At 42.3% G+C, this 22,723-nt stretch overlaps 1 pseudogene; it reads left to right on the top strand.

The window, feature by feature from the left end:
- Nucleotides 1-15,572: 15,572 nt before the first annotated feature.
- LOC112619356 lies at nt 15,573-21,932 on the top strand (annotated as a pseudogene).
- The last annotated feature ends 791 nt before the right edge of the window (nt 21,933-22,723 follow it).

Here is a 22,723-nt window from a genome sequence, read left to right as displayed (position 1 = left end):
ATTCCAGCAAAGTCTTTGTCCACTGCCTTTGCCCAGACACTGCACAGTCTCTCCTCTATAGACAGACTGAACACAAATTTTAAAGTATTAATTTAAAAGGATAAGAAAACGATAAGAAAATCACCCAACCAGGGTGTCCACAGGTCTCTACCTTCTGAGTCTGTGGCTTATGCGTTACAATAATATCTTGAGGGCATTGTCTTGCCCCACCTATCTTTCTGCTTCTCACATGTGGTGGTTGGTTGAAAAAAGGTAAGCTCTTCTCATTTGAAAGTAACCAAGGACCAATTTTAATAACACTGAATAACTGAAAGTTGTCAGATAATCTTAGGGATGTAAGCAGGCCAGAATCATCACTGTCAAAAACATCAGCAGACTGGGCATGGTGGTTCACACCTGTAATCCCAGCACTTTGGGAGGCCGAGCTGGGTGGATCACTTGAGGTTAGGAGTTCAAGACCAGACTGGCCAACGTGGTGAAACCCCATCTCCAGTAAAAATATAAAAATTAACAGCCGGGTGCTGTGGGTGGCTCATGCCTGTAATACCAGCACTTTGGAAGGCCGAGGTGGGCAGATCACCTGAGGTCGGGAGTTCAAGACCACCCTGACCAACATGGAGAAATCCCATCTCTACTAAAAATACAAAATTAACTGGGCGTGGTGGCACATGCCTGTAATCCCAGGTACTCAGGAGGCTGAGGCAGGAGAATCGCTTGAACCCGGGAGGCAGAGGTTGCAGTGAGCCAAGATCCCACCATTGCACTCCAGCCTGGGCAATGAGAGCGAAACTCCATCTCAAAACATAAAAAATTAAAAAAAATTTTAAAAAAAATTAGCTGGGTGTGATGGCAGGTGCCTGTAATCACAGCTACTTGGGAGGCTGAGGCAGGAGAATCACTTGAACCCAGGAGGCAGAGGTTGCAGTGAGCTGAGGTCACGCCAGCCTGGGTAACAGAGCATGACTCTGTCTAAAAAAAACAAAACAAAACAAAAAACAAACAAAAACAAACAAACAAACAAAAATACAAAATCAACAGAAACAAATGACTATTGAGTTATGCCATGGTAGACACTATACCAAGTGAAGACCACAGACCAAACTCTATATACCCAGATAGCTAACCAAGTAAAAAAGACAACTACTTACATGATCAGGAGCATGCAGTACAGAAATAAATATCAGTTGATTTTTTTTTAAAGAGAAGAACTTAAATAATGCAAGTACAGGAGGAAGCACAATTTATCTTCACTCAACATTTCTGAAGCACTATTCTTTAAATTCCTTATGATAATGTAAGTTGTTCTTAAAACAGTCTTCTAAGAAGGGTATTAAAACCTGCATTTTACAGAAAGGAAAACTAAAGAAATTAAAAGTTAAGCAATCTGCTATATAACCAGTTGGTTAAAAGGCTAACGCTAGAAAATAGATACAAGTTCAGAATAGGCTTGGCTGTGTGTCTCTTGGACCCTGAGCTTAGTCCATCCTGGATTCTGATGCTCAAGTATGATGTCACTGGAGACCACTGGGAGCATTATCTATTACATATGCTTAGAGGCAGACAGGTTTATACAGCAGCAACAACAACAAAACAAACAAACAAACAAACAAACAAAAACACTGAAGCAGAAATTGTTTTCCATTTCAACTTCAGTGGAACTGATTCTTACCTTGTATAAGGGTAAGAATCTGAGAATGCCAATGAGGTGTGTCACATATGACACTAATCTATCCTGATAACATAGGAGGGGCAGCATGGACTATTTACAGTCCAACCTTGAGATACACACACACATATATATGCCCTCACACAGATACCTTCGCCCACACAGAGAATTGCACATTCTTGAAAATGTATACATACACAAAGAGTAAACCAATGAATATGCTCACTCAAGTCCGTGAAGCTGCAACACACACACACACACACACACACACACACACACACTACTCTGTCTTGATTTCCCCATTTTGAATGAGCACAGTCATTCATCTATGAACCCATCAATGCTCGATCTGACCCCTGTCCTTAGCAGAAGCTACTTCTCTCAGTCTCTGAGCCAGCCCTGAGAGGGCAGATATATAATCAGTAGCCTTCACACTCACAGTCCTAACTACCTACTACACCCACATGGATGGGCTAATTCTGGTACCTCCCATACCGTTAGAACAGTGGTTCTCAACCAAGGGTGATTTTTCCCCCAGGGAATATTTGACAAAGTCTATAAACATTTTCAATTGTCATAATTCTGCAGGAAGGGGAAAGGGTTCTTCTGACANCTATAAACATTTTCAATTGTCATAATTCTGCAGGAAGGGGAAAGGGTTCTTCTGACATCTGTTAGGTGGTGGCCAGGGATGCTGCTAAACAGTCTAGAGCAGACAGGTCAGTACCCCACAACAATGAGTTATTCAGCTGAAAATGACAGTAAGGCCAAGGTTTGGAAACCTTGTCTTAGGAGGAGCAATGGGCAACTGTCCTGCCCTTAGCCACCACTAATAAACCACTTAGACTGTTTCCTCCGAGATAACTGGCCATGGATACCAGGGACACAGCTACTTGGACCTGAGTGGGCAGGCACCTATCCCTAGGGCAGCCAATATGCAGATTATCCATTTTCCCCTGAGGCAAACTGGTGAGAAAGCTATGCCAACAGAGACCACAGCAATTTTCTGGACCAGACTATCTCTCAGCAATTTGAACTGCAGATTAGGGGCAACAGGTAGTGGGAGCAAAAGATGAAAAACAATGAAAGAGCAGCTACAGGGGCCACAGAGCCAGATTCAGCTGAAGCCATCAGGTCAAGAAAAAGATACACAGAGTGAAGGCAGTTGCTTGGGAAAGCAGCAGGAGTGATTGAAGTTGATGAGGAGGGACTGGGGCACTGTGCTATTAGATGATCTATTAGCATAAGTCAATGAGCCAGCCTGGGCAACATGGTGAAACCCTGTCTCTACCAAAAAGACAAAAAATTAGCCAGGTGTGGTGCCATGCACCTGTGCTCCCAGCTACTCAGGAGGCTGAGGTGGGAGGATCGCTTGAGCCTGGCAGGTGGAGGTTGTAGTGAACCAAGATCATGCCACTGCATTCCAGGTTGGGTGACAGAGTGAGAGCCCGTTTAAAAAAAAAAAAACAGTCACGGAGAACCAAGCTGTCCTGGGGGAGCATCCATCTTGTTCCAAAGCTGTTGGAGGCCTGGCTGCAAGGTGGTTTCTGCAAACTTGTGAGTCCTACTTCCCTTGTCGGTGCCTGTGACTTGATGATAGACTCTCTTGTGGGCTGAATTGTTTCCCCCAATAAGGATATGTTGAAGTCTTCACTCCCTGTACCTCAGAATATGGCCTTATTTGCAAGTAGGGTTGTTGCAGGTATAATTAGTTAAAATGAGGTCATTCTGGAGTAGGAGGAGCCCCTAATGTAATATAACTTGTATCCTTATAAGAAAATGGCCATGTGCAGACACAGAGAAACAGAGAGAATGCCACGTGAAGATGGAGGCAGAGATTAGAGTGATGTATCTGCAAGCCAACCATTGCCAGCTGTCACCAAAAACCAGGAGAGAGGTGTGGAATAGATTCTCCCTCAGAGCCCTCAGAAACAACGAATCCTGCCAACACCTTAATTTTGGACTTCTAGCCTCCAGAACTGTGAGAGAATAAGTATCTGTTGTTTGAAGCCACCCATTTGTGGTACTCTGTTACAGTAGGCCTAGCAAACTAACACAGACCCCATTACCCATAGTAACCCAAGTGCATCCCTGTTCCTGATAATATTTCAGCCCTTGCCCTCGAGTTTATAAGGCTCTTGGACGCTGGCTGTCTTCTGACCATGCCCCTCCATAAGGGATGAGGAGTCTACCAGCCCAAGGGGTGCCCATCTAGAGTCCACACCTAGCTTCTAGAACACGTTTGCGGTACTTAGACCCCAAAATTCCCTGCCAAAACAGCTCTGAGACTTATTTAAGAGTCTGGTCAGGCCTGGTTTTTGTGTCTATCTTTCTGATAGTGAGCCACGTACCAGTGCACATACCCCCAGTTTCAATGGTTGACCAAGGGCCAGCTATTTGCCAGCAACTAGGGAAGCTGTGGACAGAACTTGGACTTATGGCCTGGGGTGGCCACACACATGTGTATCTTATTCTGTAGGACAGAGGTAAGGCTGTGAAGAGAAAGGGAGCAGGCTGTGGGCTCTGGATCTCCATTTGAACTCTTGCCCCAGCTCCCAGGACAATCAGGGGTAGACCTATCACTCTTACCCCCACAGGTCAGGATTAATGTCCAACGAATGGGTCCTGGGCATCTTCATGCATCATTCTGTTCCTCCTGTAGGCCCCAGCCACAGGAAGGGACTGCTGCCTCTTTCTCTTTCTATGCTCTGACCCATTCCCCTCTAGGTGGCGCTCTACACAACCAACCTCAGCAGCTGGGTCAACTCCTGCTCCCTGCTTCCTTCTTCCCCTTCATTTTCACCTCCACAAAGGGGATCTGCACCAGATTTCTTAAGAATCTTGGCCTACTCGTGTAACTGGGGCCCCCAGATGTCTGAAAACAGAGGTCACATTCAGCTGTCTACAGAGGTCAGACAAATATCACAACTAAATGTGTCTGGCCAGGTAGGTGTAAGCGCCCAGGAGAGGTAAGGTCTACAGCAAACTGGGACAGCCAGGCTCCTTCTAAAGTGGCTCCAGCTAATAGTTGCCATGGAGATGGTGGGCTTGATGTCAAAAAAAACTTTTGATTTTCTGACAGAGACTGGAAAACTTGATTTAATTATGTGAAAGTTCCTGTTCAACTAATTCAAAATTTCGGCACAGTGTCTACCATATAAAACTCAGCCACAGACAGGCCAGAGAGGTTGGCAAGTTTATTACCACAAATAAAACCAAATACCTCTATCAGATCTAGTTGACAAGCTGAGGAAGGCTGAAGCTATCCTACGCCTTGTTTGCCCTGACCTTACTGAACTCCAGTTTGAAGAACTAGTGGTATTTTCATGAATTGTTATTTTTGTGGCCTGATGTGACATTCCCACCTCCTTCTATCTGGCAAATTCCAAAAGCTTGTGATGAGTCCTTTATGACTCATCTTTATCATTACCTCCCATGTGTAAACCTGGACTGTCCCAGATAGCCAGCTCAGCCTCTCCATTTTCACCACTCCCTGCTCAATACTCCTTATTCATGCCTCTATTAAAGCCCTTATCACATCATTTTATAACTGTCATCTGTCACTAGACGGTGAGCACCTCAAAGTCTAGGATTTTATCTTGTTCACTCTATGTTCCTAGCTCCCTGGCACTTTGCTGACACAATGCTTGTGGAATGAATGAATAAACAGCACAGATCAGTAATTAAACCAATGTCAGGAAGCTACTAGATATAATTACAAATTAGTATTCATGACAATAAGTTTATCATCATAAGAGCTTAGGAGTGGAGGAAAATAATTTTCAGCAGGATGGCTAAGGAATTTGCATTTGACCTGGGAAACTAATTCTTATAGGGAAGGGGAGGAAAAAGGAAGAATAGTCTGGAAATGAAACTAAAGGCCCAAAGGTCAGATAGTTTGCAGTGGTCTCTGATGGTGAGAATGGTAGGGGTGGCAAGTAAGACAACAAATGAAATAAAATAATTATAATAAAGTTTTCTTAAAGGGGAACTATGAGGATAGAGTTGTGTAGGGACAACTGAGGTGGTGGCATGATAAGAATAAGAAAGTGCTTCCAGGACTCTGCTGACAGCCATCTTGAACCATTGCCACACTTGTAAAGGTGTTTGTTTCCTATGGTGACATCATTGTTGCTTCTTTTCCCTAGCTTCAGTCCTGCAGGGACTTGTTACACCAGGAGCTGCTGCTTCCATTTAGGTATGCCGCCACCGTGCGGTGGGAGTGCGCAGCTACATGACTTACTGGCAGGCTCACATTTTACCTTAATACAAGTGGATGGAAATTGTACTCAAGCTCAGCACGTTTACAGATTCAACTTTAATGACATCTAAATATCATATAGAGATTTATCTTTACATTAGCTGAAGTCAAGCAAAGAAGACCATACGCAACTCAGTTCATAATCAATCAGGCCCTCCCTCCTTCATGTGTATTCATTCTGTGTTCCTACTCTTTAGGGACAAAGATTTATTCATCTTTGCTTTCTCCATAGGGCCTTACATACTGCAGGTGCTTTAAAAAAAAATCTCTTCTTAGTGGACTTATATAAAGATGATATAGCAAGGTTTTTTTTTAAGTTCCAAAAACATTTTATCACTTTTTCAGAAAAGTGAGAGTAAAAACTTGTCACCCATAATTCCACCACCCTAAAACAGTGACTATTGATGATTAGCAAACAATTCAAAAGAACTATCCTTGGCCAGGCGCAATGGCTCACGCCTGTAATCCCAACATTTTTGGCGACCAAGGCGGGCGGATCACTTGAGGTCAGGAGTTCGAGACCAGCTTGGCCAACATGGCCAAACCCCGTCTCTACTAAAAATACAAAAATAGCCAGGAGTGGTGGTGCATGCCTATAATCCAAGCTACTCAGAAGGCTGTGATCCCCACTACTCAGAAGGCAGGAGAATGACTTGAACCCAGGCAGTGGAGGTTGCAGTGAGCCAAGATTGTGCCACTGCACTCCAGCCTGGGTGACACAGCGAGACTCTGGTTTTTTTTGTTTTTTTGTTTTTTTCAAAAAAAAAAAAAACAAAAGATCTAGCTTTGTTTTTACTCTCCATGGACCACTAGCCATAAGGAATTGCTGGACACTATATGATATGGAAAGAGATTTATTTCGAGTTAAGTGAAGGAAATTTAAAGCAGGTTAAAATGCTTTTGGTTTTAAGTAAGAGAGAACCTGACTCAAATTAGCTTAAATGGAGATGTACTGGTTCATGTAATGAAAAATGTGGGATTCAGACACAGTGTTTCCAGAGCTTCACTCAGGAAGATTCGGTCTTCATGGTGGCAATATGCATGAAGTTAGAAAAGATGTATGTGCCAGAGTAAAGCCCTCCTCTTTATGACATTTGGCTCCCTCCCCATCTCCTTGCCAATTAAACCCATTCAACTAACTTAATGTGTGCAGAGCCAGCTCATTCAGCCTCCCTGTCTCTTCATTGTTAGATATGATTAGTCAACCAAGAGACTCCACACATTTGAGGAAAAACTATTCATGAAAGACAAAGATAAATAAATATAAAAAATATGGCCCGAGAAGTAATAGAGATGGTCTTGGAAATAGAAAAAAATTACAAAAATTAGCCAGGCCTGGTGGTGGGCACCTGTAATCCCAGCAACTCTGGAGGCTGAGGCAGGAGAATCACTTGAAACCGGAAGGTGGAGGTTGCACTGAGCCGAGATCCTACCACTGCACTCCAGCCTGGATGAAAGAGTGAAACTTTGTCTCAAAAACAAAACAAAACAAAACGAAAAACCCCATACTTTCAAAACACAGAACCACTGGGCACAGTGGCTCACACCTATAATCCAAGTACTTTGGGAGGTCTAAGCAGGTGAATCACTTGAGGTCAGGAGTTCGACACCAGCTTGGGCAACATGGCGAAACCCTGTCTCTACAAAAACTACAAAAATTCACTGGGCATAGTGGCGTGTGCCTGTAGTTCCAGCTACTCAGAAGTCTGAGGTGAGAGGATAGCTTAAGCCCAGAAAGTTGAGGCTGCAGTGGGCTGAGATTGTGCCATTGTACTCTAGCCTGGGCAACAGAGCAAGACCCTGTCTCAAAACAAAAATGAACAAACAAAAACAACAACAACAACAAATTGCAGTACCATTTACAACCACTCCAAGGAAAATAAGGTACTTGGATATTCATTTGATGTGGTTTGAATGTTTGTGTCCCTCCAAAATTCATACTGAAAATTCCCAATGCAGTATTAGTAAGAGGCAGGGCCTTTATGAGGTGATTGGGTCATGACTAATCCCATCCATGAGGGATTAGCCTTATAAAAGGGTTTGAGTGAGTCTGTTAGTCCTCTTTGCCCTTCTACATTTCCACCATGTGAGGATGTAGCAAAGAGGTGCCGTTGATGAAGCAGAGAGCAAGCCATCACCAGACACTAAATCTGCTGGTGCCTTGATCTTGGACTTCCCAACCTCCAGAACTGTGAGAAATAAATTTCTATTTATTTTTATTTTTATGTATGTATGTATGTATGTATTGAGACATAGTCTCGCTTTGTCACCCAGGCTGGAGTTCAGTGGTATAATCTCGGCTGACTGCAACCTCTGCCTCCCCAGCTCAGGTGATTGGGGATTACAGGCACGCACCACCATGCCCAGCTAATTTTGTATTTTTAGTAGAGACGGGGTTTCACCATGTTGGCCAGGCTGGTCTCGAACTCCTGACCTCAGGTGATCCACCCGCCTCAGCCTCCCAATGTGTTGGGATTACAGGCATGAGCCACTGAGCCCAGCCTTAAATTTCTATTATTTACAAATTACCCAGTCTAAGGTATTTTGTTATAGCAGCCTTAATAGACCAATATAATGTTTTATTTTTATTTTATTTTTTATTTTTATTTTTTGGAGACAGAGTCTTGTTCTATCCCCCAGGCTGAAGTGCAGTGGCACAATCTCAGCTCACTGTAACCTCTGCCTCCCGGGTTCAAGTGATTCTCATGCCTCAGCCTCCTGGGTAGCTGGGACTACAAGCACACACCACCACACCCAGCTAATTTATACATACATATTTATTGATTTTTTTTTTTTTTTTTTTTTTTTTGCTTAATTTTCACTCTCATTGCCCAGGCTGGAGTGCAATGGCATGATCTTGGCTCACTGCAACCTCTGCCTCTTGGGTTCAAGCCATTCTCCTGCCTCAGCCTCCCAAGTAGCTGGGATTATAGGCGTGCGCCACCTCGCCCAGCTAAGTTTTTGTATTTTTAGTAGAAATGGTGTTTCGCCATATTGGCCAGGCTGGTCCCAAACTCCTGACCTCAAGTGATCTGCCCGCCTTGGCCTCCCAAAATGCTGGGATTACAGGCATGAGCCACCACACCCGGCCCTAACTATTTTAAAATGAACAATTCACTGGCATTCAATACATTCACCATGTTAGGCAACCACTACCTCTACCTAGCTCTAAAGCATTCCCATCACTCTATGCTAAAACCCCTTACCCATTAAGCTGTTCCTTCCATTCCCTCTCCCCTTCGCCATTGACAACCATCAATCTGCATTCTGTCTCTATGATTTTTTTTTTTTTTTTGAGACAGGATCTCACTCTGTCACCCAGGCTGGAGTGCAGTGGCGCTATCTCAGCTCACTGCAACCTGTCTCCCAGGTCAACCAATTCTCCTGCCTCAGCCTCCCAAGTAGCTGAGACTACAGATGCCTGCCATCATGCCTGGCTATTTTTTGTATTTTTAGTAGACACCAGGTTTCACCATTTTGGCCAGGCTGGTCTGGAACTCCTGACCCCGGGCGATCAGCCCACCGTGGCCTGCCAAAGTGCTGGGATTACAGGCGTGAGCCACCAAGCCCAGCCCTGTCTCTATGAATTTATCGATTTTAGATATTTCAAGTATACAGAGTCATATAATATGTGACCTTTTTTGTCTGGATTCTTTCATAATGTAGCATAATGCTCTGGAGTTTCAGCCATGTTGTAGCATGCATCAGTACTTCATTTCTTTTTATAGCTGAATAATATTCCACAGTATTTATATACCAAAATTTGTTTATCCATTAATCTGTTGAGGGACATTTCGGCTGTTTCCATCTTTTGGCTATTGTGAATGGTGCTACTATAAACACATGTATACGCACGCCTGTTTAAGTATATGTTTTCAATTCTTTGGGGTATACATCTAGGAGTGGAATTGTAGAATCATATGGTAATTTTGTTTAACTTTTTGGAAAAATATCAAACTGTACCCAAAGTGGTTGTACCATTTTGCATTTCCACCAGCAATATGTGAGAGTTCTAGTTTCTCCATATCCTTGCCAATACTTATTTTTCTTTTTAAAACATAGCTATCCTAATACATGGGAAGTGACATTCATTGTGGTTTTTATTTGCATTTCCCTAATGATTAGTGATGTTGAGCATCTTTTCATGTATTTATTAGTCATTTGGGTATCTTTGGAGAAATGGCTATTCAAGCCCTTTGTCCATTTTTAATTGGTTTGTTTGGTTTTGCTGTTGAGTTGTAGGAGTTCATTATGTATTCTGGATATTAATCACTTACCTGATACATGATTTGCAAAGATTTTCTCCCATTCTGTGGGTTGCCTTTTCATTCTCTTCATGGTGTCCTTTGATACACAAAAGTTTTTCATTTTATGAAGTCCAATTCACCTATTTTTTTCTTGACCAAAAAGTAGAAACAACTGAAATGTTCAGCAACTCATGAACAGATAAACAAAATGTGGTATATAATGGGATATATTCAGCCATAAAACGAATGAAGTACAAACACATACAACATGGATGAACCTTGGAAACTTTATGCTAAGTGAATACAGTCAGATACGAAAAGGGAAATATTGTATAATTCTATGCATGTGAGGTACACAGAATAGTCATTTTCATAAGAACAGGAAATGGAATAGTGGTCACCAGGGGCTGAACAAAGGAGAAGATTGGCAGTTATTGTTTAATGGATATAGAGTTTTTTTTTTTTTTTTAATGATTAATAAGTTATGGAACTAGATAGTGATAATCATGAATGTACTTAATACCACTGAATTGTACACTTTAAAATTGTTAAAATGGGGCTGGGTAGAGTGGCTCAAGCCTGTAATCTAATCCTAGCACTTTGGGAGGACAAGGAGGGAGGACGGCATGAGCCCTGGAGTTCGAAGTTACAGTGAACTCTGATTTTAACTACCCAATGGGTTCACTTTGCCCGCTGCCTAGACACAGCCGATTTATCAAGACAGGATAACTGCAATGGAGAAAGAATAATTCACGCAGAGCTGGCTGTGTGGGAAACCGGAGTTTTATTATTACTCAAATCAGTCTCCCCAAGCATTCGGGGATCAGGGTTTTTAAAGATAATTTGGCAGGTAGGAGCTTGGGAAGTGGGGAGTGCTGATTGGTCAGATTAGAGATGGAATCATAGGGGGTTGAAGTGAGTTTTTCTTGCTGTCTTCTGTTCCTGGGTGGGATGGCAGAACTGGTTGAGCCAGATTCCTGGTCTGAGTGGTGTCAGCTGATCCACTGAGTGCAGGGTCTGCAAAATCTCTCAAGCACTGATCATAGGTTTTACAATAATGATGTTATCCCCAGGAGCAATTTGGAGAGGTTCAGACTCTAGGTGCCAGAGGTGGCATGATCCCTAAACTGTAATTTCTAATCTTTTTTTTTTTTTTTTTTTTTTTGAGACGGAGTCTGGCTCTGTCGCCCAGGCTGGAGTGCAGTGGCCGGATCTCAGCTCACTGCAAGCTCCGCCTCCTGGGTTCACACCATTCTCCGGCCTCAGCCTCCCGAGTAGCTGGGACTACAGGCGCTGCCACCTCGCCCGGCTATTTTTTGTATTTCTTAGTAGAGACGGGGTTTCACCGTGTTAGCCAGGATGGTCTCGATCTGCTGACCTCGTGATCCGCCCATCTCGGCCTCCCAAAGTGCTGGGATTACAGGCTTGAGCCACCGCGCCCGGCCAATTTCTAATCTTGTAGCTAATTTATTAGTTCTGCAAAGGCAGACTGGTCCCCAGGCAAGAAGGGGGTCTTTTCAGGAAAGGGCTGTTACTAATTTTGTTTCAGGGTCAAACCATGAACTGAATTCCTTCCCAAGGTCAGTTTGGCCTACTCGCAGGAATGAACAAAGACAGCTTAAAGGTTAGAAGCAAGATGGAGTTATTTAGGTCTGATTTCTTTCATTGTCATAATTTCCTCAGTTATAATTTTGTAGAGGCGGTTTCATGATCATGCAACTGCACTCCAGCCTGGGCAACAAAGCAAGACTTTGTCTCTAAAAAATATAAATAAAATGGTTAAAATGGAAATTTTTATATTACGTGTATTTTGCCATGATAAAAAAAAAAAATGAAAGAGGCCCGGCATGGTGGCTCACGCGTGTAATCCCAGCACTTTGGGAGGCCGAGGCGGGCAGATAACAAGGTCAGGAGATCGAGACCATCCTGGCTAACATGGTGAAACCCCATCTCCACTAAAAATACAAAAAATTAGCTGGGCGTGGTGGTGGGCGCCTGTAGTCCCAGCTACTCGGGAGGCTGAGGCAGGAGAATGGCGTGAACCTGGGAGGCGGAGCTTGCAGTGTGCCGAGATCAGCCACTGCATTCCAGCCTGGGCGACAGAGCGGACTCCGTCTAAATAAATAAATAAATAAATAAGAAAGCAAGCTGATCTAGCTCTATTAATAAGAGGCAAAACAGAATTTAGGACAAAAAAATTAGAGAGAGGACCAGTTAATTGTGATAAAAGCTTGAAGTCATCAGGAATAATTAATATTGGTACAAAATATGTATGTACCAAATATTATTGCCTTGACATGTATAAAGCAAAAGCTGTCAGAATCACGAAGAGAAACTCACAATGCTTAAGGAAGATTTGAACAAAATTATCTCAGTAACTGATAAAACAAGAAGTCAAAAATTTTCTTTCGGCCAGGAGTGGTGGCTCACGCCAGTAATCCCAGCACTTTGGGAGGCTGAGGTGGGCGGATCAGGAGGTCAGGAGTTCGAGACTAGCCTGGCCAACACAGTGAAACCCCGTCTCTACTAAAAAATACAAAAAATTAGCTGGTCGTGGTGGCGGGCACCTGAATCCCAGGTACTGGGGAGGCTGAGACAAGAGAATCGCTTGAGCCCAGGAGGCAGAGGTTGCCAGGAGCCTAGATCATGCCATTGCGCTCCAGTCCAGGTGACAGTGAGAGATTCTGTCTCAAAAAAAAAAAAAATGTCTTTCACATCAGGTTGAGAAAACATATACAAAGATCTTCCTAGAAGCATTATTCATGACAGCCTCAAACTGGAACCGACCTATTAATAAATAGCTATCATTAGTAGAAGAGATATACACATTGTATTAGATTAATCCAATGTAATACTGAACAGCAATGGAAATGAATGAACTGTAGCTACATCCAACTACATGGATGAATTTCAAAACATAATGCTAAGCAAATAAAGCCAGACTCAAAATAATATATTCTGTATTATTCTATTTATGTGAAACTTAAAAATAAGCAAACTAAATTATGTGTAGAGAAGCGTATTTATTTGATAACATTATTTTTATAAAGCAAGAAAGTTATTTCCATAAAATTCAGATTTATTATTATTATTTTTTTTTTGAGACAGAGTCTCATTCTGTCACCAGGCTGGAGTGCAGTGGCATGATCGCAGCTCACTGCAATCTCTGCCTCCAGGTTTGAGTGATTCCCCTGCTTCAGCCTCCCTAGTAGCTGGGATTACAGGTGTGCACCACCATGCCCAGCTAATTTTTTGTATTTTAGTAGAGATGGGGTTTCACCATGTTGGCCAGGATGGTCTTGATCTCCTGACCTCGTGATCCACCCACCTCGGCCTCCCAAAGTGCTAGGATTACAGGCATAAGCCACCACACCCGGCCTCTTTTTTTTTGAGACAGAGTCTGGTAATTGTGGATATTTCTAAGAGGAAAGAGGAACATTGGAATTGGAAAGAGACCAGTGAGCCAAGGGTGGAAAATGTTGATGTAGACGTCTAAGATTTTGACGAAATGTTATTTTATGGCCTGGATGGTGGTTATATGGATATTTACCCTGTAACAATTCATTAAGATACACATTTGTGGTTTTTGTATATATGTGTTCCATTTCACAACCTTAAATGTTTCTTAAGGAATTAATGGAGCACACCTTCAGAGTTGGGTGGGAAAATAATTCTGAACCTAGAAATCCAAACTTAGACAAGCTAGCTATCAAGACTGAGGACAAACTAAAACCATTCTTACACCTATAAGGATTCAGGGTTTATCTACTATTTATGCTTTCTGAAGGAGATAATTGAATATGTTGGCCAGGAAATCAAGTGTGAGGAGTATGTAGAAAACAGAAAATGATAGTACTAACCCTGTTAATCTAATAAAAAGAAACCCTAGGATGACTGCTTGCAGTGGGGTTTGAAAGAAATCTATTCAAATTAAAACAGGAGGTCCATGTGCCCCAAAAAGATATTCTTGAGAATTCTAGAATAGACCCTGAACAATTTTAGAATAAGGAACTAATAGATATCAGTGCTTTGATGAAGAAGGTTTTTGCTTCTCCTAATGAGGGAAAAATTATTATAAAAATTCTAAGACAGGAAAGTTATGATCCAAACTTGAAGTAAACTAATGTGGTATGAATTTGGGTAACTGTGGTTCTTTAAGAAAAGAGAATCCATCATACAATTTTCTTTTTCTTTTTCTTTTTTTTTGGAGATGGTCTCATTCTGTTGCCCAGGCTGGAGTGCAGTGGTGATCTCAGCTCACTGCAACCTCTGCCTCCTGGGATCAAGTGATTCTCATGCCTCAGCCTCCCAAGCAGCTGGGATTACAGGTGCCTGTCACGACACCCAGCTAATTTTTGTATTTTTTAGTAGAGACAGAGTTTTACCATGTTGGGCAGGCTGGTCTTGAACTCCTGACCTCAAGTGATCTGTCCACCTCAGCCTCCCAAAGTGCTGGGATTACAGGCGTGAGCCACCATGCCTGGCCTATCATACAATTTTCTAGGAATATTGTCCTTTGAGAGGTCTAGGGTCATGACATAATTATAGAGGAAAATATAATGTCATAACAATTTAATATTTTTATTATTTTTAAATTTGTGTCATCGACCTACAGACAAAGCATGGGGATTCAGTTATGATTTCTGAACAGAATGTAAATATTTTCAACCTCAACAATGTAAATATCAAAGTGAAGTTCACAGAAACCAGAAGGTAGAAGTAGGAAAAGAGATAGAAGCAAGGGTCGGGGAAAAAAGTCAAGAGACATTAGTGAAAATGGACAGAATTAAAAACGAATAGTTTAAGGACAGAATCTAAATGCATAAAAGTAACCAATGGAAAGAAAACCAATGATACAACAAAAGTTATGGTAAAAAGAAGAAAAGGAGAAATGGGGTGGTATCAATTAGCTAAATCCTTATTAATCATAGTAAACAATAAGTAGACGATGCCTACAGTTGATAAATTAAGAATTAGCAATATACAGAAATATATATGAAACCAAAATAACTAATGAAAGAAAAGGTGCCTGTAATCCCAGCACTTTGGGAGGCAGAGGCAGGCAGATCATTTGAATCCTGGAGTTTGAGACCAGTAGTGAGACCTCATCTCTACAAAAAAAACCCAGAAAAATTAGCTGGGTATAGCGGTGCATGCCTGTATTTCCAGCTACTTCAGAGGCTGAGGCAGGAGAATCAGTTGAGCCCAGAAGGTGGAAGCTACAGTGAGCCAACAGAGTGAGACCAGCTCACAAAAAAAAAAAAAAAAAAAAAAGAAAAGGAATAAATAAGAAGAGGAAGCGGGGGGGGGGGGGGGGGGGGGGGGGGGAGGGGGAGGAGGAGAAGGATAAAATGTTACAAATGGTTGTTACTAGGAATGGGGAGAAGAGAAGTGGGTAATGGCACTGAAGCTTTTTATTATGTCTTTCAGCATTCTTAAACCATCAACAGATCTGAGTATGTAGACTAAAAGGGAATATTTGGTGAAGAGATCTTTTTTCACTATGTACACTTGCTATGGACATGTTCATGCCTGCTGCCTGGCAGGCACCATTCATTAAGTAGGCCCCTGTTGCCAGGGAAACCAGCTCTTCACTGATACCAAAGATAATGCAGAAGCCTGCTGCTCACCAAGCAACCTTCCTCATGAGCTATTTCCTCATGAGCTATGACCTCACCTTTCTGAACTGTCTCTTGTCCCTGTGTGATACTGTCCTGCTGCACGAAGCTTACACTTGCTATCTCTCACTTCCTTCTTAGTCACCTGTGATGCTGGCTAAGGGAGCTAGGCCAGTCAGCAGTGACCTGTTGCCCTTGGTTTATTATAAGCAACCTGTTCACAAGAAATGATCTTCTGTTGTTTTATAAATTATATGCATCACAGCACACAGAATAACATCAAAACCACATTAGTTTTTTCATACTTTCTTCACTGACCCCAGGGGAAGAGGGGAGAGCAGGGAGAGGACTTTCTCTTTTTTAAAATACTAATTTTGTTGAGGTATAAAGAACATATAGTAAGTTCACAGACCTTAAGTATACAGTTTGATGAGTTTTGGCAAATATATATACCTGTGGAACCAACATCCCAGTCAAGATATAAATACTTACATCAGCTGGGCGCGGTGGCTCATAACTGTAATCCTAGCACTTTTGGAGGCCAAGGCAGGCAGATCATGAGGTCAGGAGATCAAGGCCATCCTGGCTGTCTACTAAAAATACAAAAAATTAACTGGGAGTGGCAGTAGGCACCTGTAATCACAGCTACTTGGGAGGCTGAGGCAGGAAAATCTCTTGAACCCGGGAGGCAGAGGTTGCATTGAGCTGAGATAGCCCCACTGCACTCCAGCTCGGGCAACAGAGCGAGACTCCGTCTCACAAAAAAAAAAAAAAAAAAAAAAAAAAAAAAAATACATCGACCCAGAAAGTTCCTTCTGTCAGTAGCACTTCACGCCGCCATGCCCCCAACCCTTAGTCTCCCTGCCTTCCCATCTCCACTCCCACCCCTCACTGCTCTGATTCTATCACCATGGTTTAGATTCTTCCGCTGTTGATCTTCATAAAACCAGTATATTTCCTTTTGTGTCTGGTTTATTTTCCTCAGAATAATGTTTTTAACATTTATCCATATTGTTATGTGTCCAGATTAGTATTCTATTGTATGGATAGAGCCTATTTTGTTTACCCATTTCCTGTTGAGAGACATTTGATTTGTTCCCAGTTTTGGGTTATAATGAATAAAGCTGCTATGAACATTCTCGAACGATGAACATTTTTGTGGACATATGTTTTGATTTTTTTGTGTAAATACCTAGAAGTGAAATTATTCAGGTATGGTATAGTTTTATGCTTAACTTTACAGAGTACTTAAACTTGATTCTTTTATCTAAAATTGTGATAAAATACACATAACATAAAATGGACCATCTTAACTGTTTTTAACTGTACAGTGCAGTGGTATTAAGCACATTCACATTGTTGCACAACCATCACCACCATCCATCTGCAGAACTCTTTTTATCTTGCAAAACTGGAACTCTGAACCAGGTATGGTGGCTCATGACTGTAATCTTCTTTGAGAGGCTGAAGCAGGAGGATCGCTTTATTTTATTTTTATAAAAATAAAATAAAAATAGACCAGGCGCGGTGGCTCATGCCTGTAATCCCAGCACTTTGGGAGGCCAAGGCGGGCAGACTGCCTGAGCTTAGGCATTCAAGATCAGCCTGCTCAACATGGTGAAACCCCGTCTCTACTAAAAATACAAAAAATTAGCTGGGCATGGTGGCGCATGCCTGTAGTCCCGGCTATTCTGGGGGCTGCAGCAGGAGAATCGTTTGAACCTGGGAGGCGGAGGTTGCAGTGAGCTGAGATCGTGCCACTGCCCTATAGCCTGGGCGACAGAGTGAGACTCTGTCTTAAAATAAATAAATAAATAAATAACATAACATAACATAAAATAAAAATAGCCAAGTATGGTGATTGATACACGTCTGTAGTTCCAGCTACTCAGGAGGATAAGGTGGGAGGGTGGCTTGAGCCCAGGAGTTCAAGCCTGCAGTGAGCTGTGAGCATGCCATTGTACTCTCCCTGGGTGACAAAGCAAGGCCCTATCTCAAAAAAAAAACAAAACAAACAAACAAAAAAAAACAGAAAAAAAACCAAAACTGGAACTCTGTATCTATTAAACAGTAATCTGTCATTGAGTGGTGCTAAGCGTAAACAATTTTTTTAACAAAAGAAAAAAGTAAAAAGTAAATTTTGAAAAAAAGAATTAAAAAAAAAAAATCTCCATTACCCCCTCCCCCAGCCCCTGGCAACCACTGTTCTACTTTCTCTCTGAATTTCACTATTGTATATAACCTTATGTAAGTCACAAAAAATTTGTCTTTTTGTGACTGACATTTCACTTAGGATAGTGCCTTCAGCTTTAAAAAGGAAAGACATTTTGATACATGCTACAACATAATATTCCGTTGTATGTACATACCAAATTTTATTAATGATTTCATCTGTCAATGAACATTCAGGTTGCTTCCACCTTTTGTCTATTGTGAATAATGCTGCCGTGAACATGTTTAAGTCCTTGCTTTCACTTTTTTGTGTACACACCCAGAAGTTGAAATGCTGGATTATATTTATATGCAATTCTATTTTTAATATGAGTTACTGCCATACTGTTTTCTATAGCGGCTGCACCGTTTTACGTTCCCACTAAGAGAACATGAGTGTTCCAGTTTTACCATATCCTCACTAACACTTATTTTCCGTTTTGTTGGTGGTAGCCATCTTACTGGATGTAAACTTGATTCATTTTTCCAACCTTTTTAATATGGAATTTTCAAACACACACAAAAGATGAGAGATCTCCAGGTACCCACCACAAGCTTTAATAATGATTAACATTTGGTAGCAGGTGGACAAAGATATACCTTCTCTATAGCAGCTATAAGATCAGGGACAAACAGAGATCTATTTGGAACTGCCAACTAAGAATGGTGTTTTATAGGCTGCCTGATGAATAAGGTTAGATAACTAATGGCCAGTCCTTCAGCCTGTGCTCAAGGGACGGGATAACAGTAAAGCATAGTTGGTGAAGGAGCAGCAGAGAAAGGTCACAATCAATAGGCCATAAGAGAACCCTCACTATCACTTACCATTCAGATCATTCTCTTCATATTCTCACAAGTTATTTTCCTTTCATAAAAGAAAGCTGAGGAGTTTATTTGTGTTTGTGGTGCATGTGATCCATGAGAGGGGACTCAACCAGATGCTATGTCTAAGTAGTACTTAATCCGACAGTATTAGTGGGCTGGTGGGCTATCCTGGTTACATGGGAACCCTAGAAACCCAAGCCAAGCACAAAAGCCAAGACTGAATTCTCCAGTAAGTCACCTGGTAGCCTCGACAAGCTGATGCTTAAAAAAAGAGCCAGTGACCATTAATAGGAAGCTCCTGAAATGAATCCTCTGAACATCTGCAAGTATGATCAGCTACACCTGAGCTGAGACTTGCCTTTTTCCCTGCCAGGAAATCATGGGTTCAGAAATGGCAGGTACCACGTATATTAACTGTATTTCCTTATTTTTCTGTCTTCTTGATGTTCTGGCATCAGGTGCCTCATTGACCCAAGAGACTTCCCCTCCTAGGACTAGCTAATTCCTAGAAATATCAAACCACTCCCTTGTAAGCATGCCATTCCTATGCAAACCAACCAATCCAGAGCCCATACTCTAAACCACTTCCTTTACCTGGCAAGATCTTCCACACCAGGGGGCAATGTTCCTCTGTTCTAATCATCCCCGGGGCTAGATACCAGAGAGTTAGTTACCTGGTTACATCCTAATAAACCCATCAGAAGTTGAAAATATCATAAGCCAAAAGTAAATTTAATCAGGTGTGGTGGCACATGCCTGTAGTCCCAGCTACTTGGGAGGCTGAGACAGAAGGATCACTTGAGGCTGTGGGGCACTATGATCATGCCTGTGAATAGCCACTGCACCCCAGCCTAGGCAACATGGTGAGACCTCATAACTTAAAAAAGATTAAAAAACAAGCTCTTACCAGTCGAAGATGAGGCAATATAAGCAATAAGCACTAAAAAGAATAATGACTGAAAACCAAAATACATAAAAAGATAAAAGTCCACAAGCTGATAAATAAAAGGTTTTATTTAAAAGCCCACAAGTAAAAAAGAGGAGAGAGACACTAACTCCTAATTCTGAAAATCAGTAATTAAAGGGAAATAAGCCTTCAGCAAATTTATTTTTCTTTTCTGAGACAGCGTCTTGCTCTGTCACTCAGGCTGGAGTACAGTGGCACAATCACAGCTCACTGCACCCTTGAACTCCTGGGCTTAAGCAATCCTCCTGCCCCAGCCTCCCAAGTGGCTTAGACTACAGTTGTGTGCCTATACACTTTGCTGATTTTAAATTTTTTTGTAGAGATGGGGTCTCACTATATTGCCCAGGCTGGTCTCCAACTCCTGGGCTCAAGCAGTCCTCCCACCTAGGCCTACCAAGTAGCCAGGACCATAGGTGTGCACCACCATGCCCAGCTAATTTTCTTTTTTTCTATTTTGTAGAGATGGGGTCTCGCCATGTTGCCTAGACTGCTCTCCAACTCCTGGGCTCAGACAATCCTCTTGCCTTGGCCTCCCAGGTATGAGCCACAATGCCTGGCCAATAATTTTTTAATGAAGGCCCCCTGGGGCCAGGCACTGGTTTGGGCACTGGAGATTCAGCAGTAAAGTAAAATAAATTTCCTCATTGATCTTGTCAGTGACTCCTTTGCATGCTTGCTTCAGACTATATTTCAAGGTAACAAAATAGTTGCAGTTGATGAGAAAAAGTTCCATCTTACAGAAAACTTTCAGCTAATAAATGTAGAGGGAATGATAAAGTTAGAAAAATAATTATATTTTAAGTCCTAATGAAACAACAGACCCAGACAATAATGACCGATAGATGAAAAATATCAGGTGAAACACTCAAACGGAACCTGTCAATGGCAAGGTTGGGCTGTAACCCTGAAACCACTGATCAATCTCGGCATTACTAAAACAGGCCTGACCAGATAGTCTGTGATCCTGATGTAAAGCAATAGCACCACGTTTTCAGTAGCCAAAACAGTTAAATCTTAATCTAATCAAGCCTTTAGAATTACCTTCATGATTGGATGAAATATGGAGAGCAGAGGAACAAAGTCAACAGCACAAAAAGGAAGAAAACAGATAAATCTAGAGAGTGCCACATTCTGCAAAACTGAGCTGGTTTCTTCATCAAGACAATGGCATGGAAAAAAATGAGAAGTAGGCAAAGGGACTCCTCTGGATTGAATGAAATTTAAGAGACACAGTAGCCAAGTATGACGTGTGGACCTTGTTTGGATCTAGATTTGAAGAAATTGATTGTAAAGTCATTTTTGAAAACAAATAGTGAAATCTGAATATGGGTTAGGCATTAGTTTTTGCCAAAGAATTATTATTAGGTGGGATAATGGTACGGTAATTAGGTAAGATTGTAATTATTTCTTTAAATTATATTGTTTTTAGAGATAAAAATAAGACCTTCAGTGCTGAAGAAGGGCACAGTGGCACATGGCACAGCACAGGCATCTACATCATCAGTCAAATAAGAATTCAAGACAGCTGTCAGGCTAAAGTCCAGCGAGCGAGGCGCAGCTGGGAGGCGGGAGAAAACGCGGTGCGGGCCGGGCCCTGGAGATAGTCCCTGGCGCGGCGGGCTGGTGTTGTCTGGTGCTCCCCACTGCTTCCGTATCCATGATTATTTGTACTTTCAAGTGCTAAGTCCTGGACACATTCGATACATCTTCAGAGCCACACCTGCCAAGTACTTCGGTGGTATCTTTCACACAAGGTATGAGCAGATTCACCTTGTCCCCGCTGAACCTCCAGAGGCCTGCGGGGAACTCAGCAACGGTTTCTTCATGCAGGACCAGATCGCGCTGGTGAGGAGTGCTCCCTCCTCTCCAAGACTCGGTGGTCCAGGAGCATGGCGGGCGGGCCGTGATCATCTCTGACAACGCGGTTGACAACGACAGCTTCTACGTGGAGATGATCCAGGACAGTACCCAGCGCACAGCTGCCATCCCCGCCCTCTTCCTTGTCAACTGAGAGGGCTACATGATCCTCCGCTCCCTGGAACAGCATGCGCTGCCATGGGCCATCATTTCCATCCCAGTCAATGTCACCAGTATCCCCACCTTTGAGCTGTTGTAACCGCTCTGGTCCTTCTGGTAGAAGAGTTTGTCCCACATTCCAGCCATAAGTGACTCTGAGATGGGAAGGGGAAACCCAGGAATTTTGCTATTTGGAAATTGGGGATAGCATCTGGGGACAAGTGGAGCCAGGTAGAGGAAAAGGGTTTGGGCGTTGCTAGGCTGAAAGAGGGAAACCACACCACTGGCCTTCCCTTCCCCAGGGCCCCCAAGGGTGTCTCAGAAGAGGCAAGAGAAAGGCCCCAGGGCTTCTGGCTAGAGCCTGAAACAAAAGGCGCTGAAGGTAGGTGGCTTGAGAGCCATCTGTGACCTGTCACATCTTATCTGGCTCCAGCCTCCCCTACCCAGGGTCTCTGCACAGTGACCTTCACAGCAGTTGTCGGAGTGTTTTAAAGAGCTGGTTTTCAAGGACTCAATAAACCCTCACTGACTTTTTAGCAATAAAAAATAAAAATAAAAATAATTCAAGGAAATAAAAGGCATAATATAGGCTTTAGAAATTTATTTTATATTTATAACGGGTTTTATGTACAATAAAGATACATTAGTTATTAAACAAGGTATAAAAACACTCAATTCAAGGATATGGAAAAATAATATAATAAAAAAATAACAAAATAGGAAGAATTAATTTTAAAAAGCAGAAGTCAATGAAATAGAAAATAATAATACTGATATATAGGCTGGGTGTGGTAGCTCATGCCTGTAATCCCAGCACTTTGGGAGGCCAAGGCAGGAGGACTGCTTGAGCCTACGAGTTGGAGACCAGCCCGGGCAATATAGGAAGACCCCATCTCTATAAAAAATTTAAAA

The sequence above is a fragment of the Theropithecus gelada genome, chromosome 2 (genome assembly GCF_003255815.1).
Source record: "Theropithecus gelada isolate Dixy chromosome 2, Tgel_1.0, whole genome shotgun sequence".
NCBI lineage: Eukaryota > Metazoa > Chordata > Mammalia > Primates > Cercopithecidae > Theropithecus > Theropithecus gelada.
The sequence above is the reverse complement of the archived record's forward strand: the minus strand, read 5'-3'. Positions and strand labels throughout refer to the sequence as shown.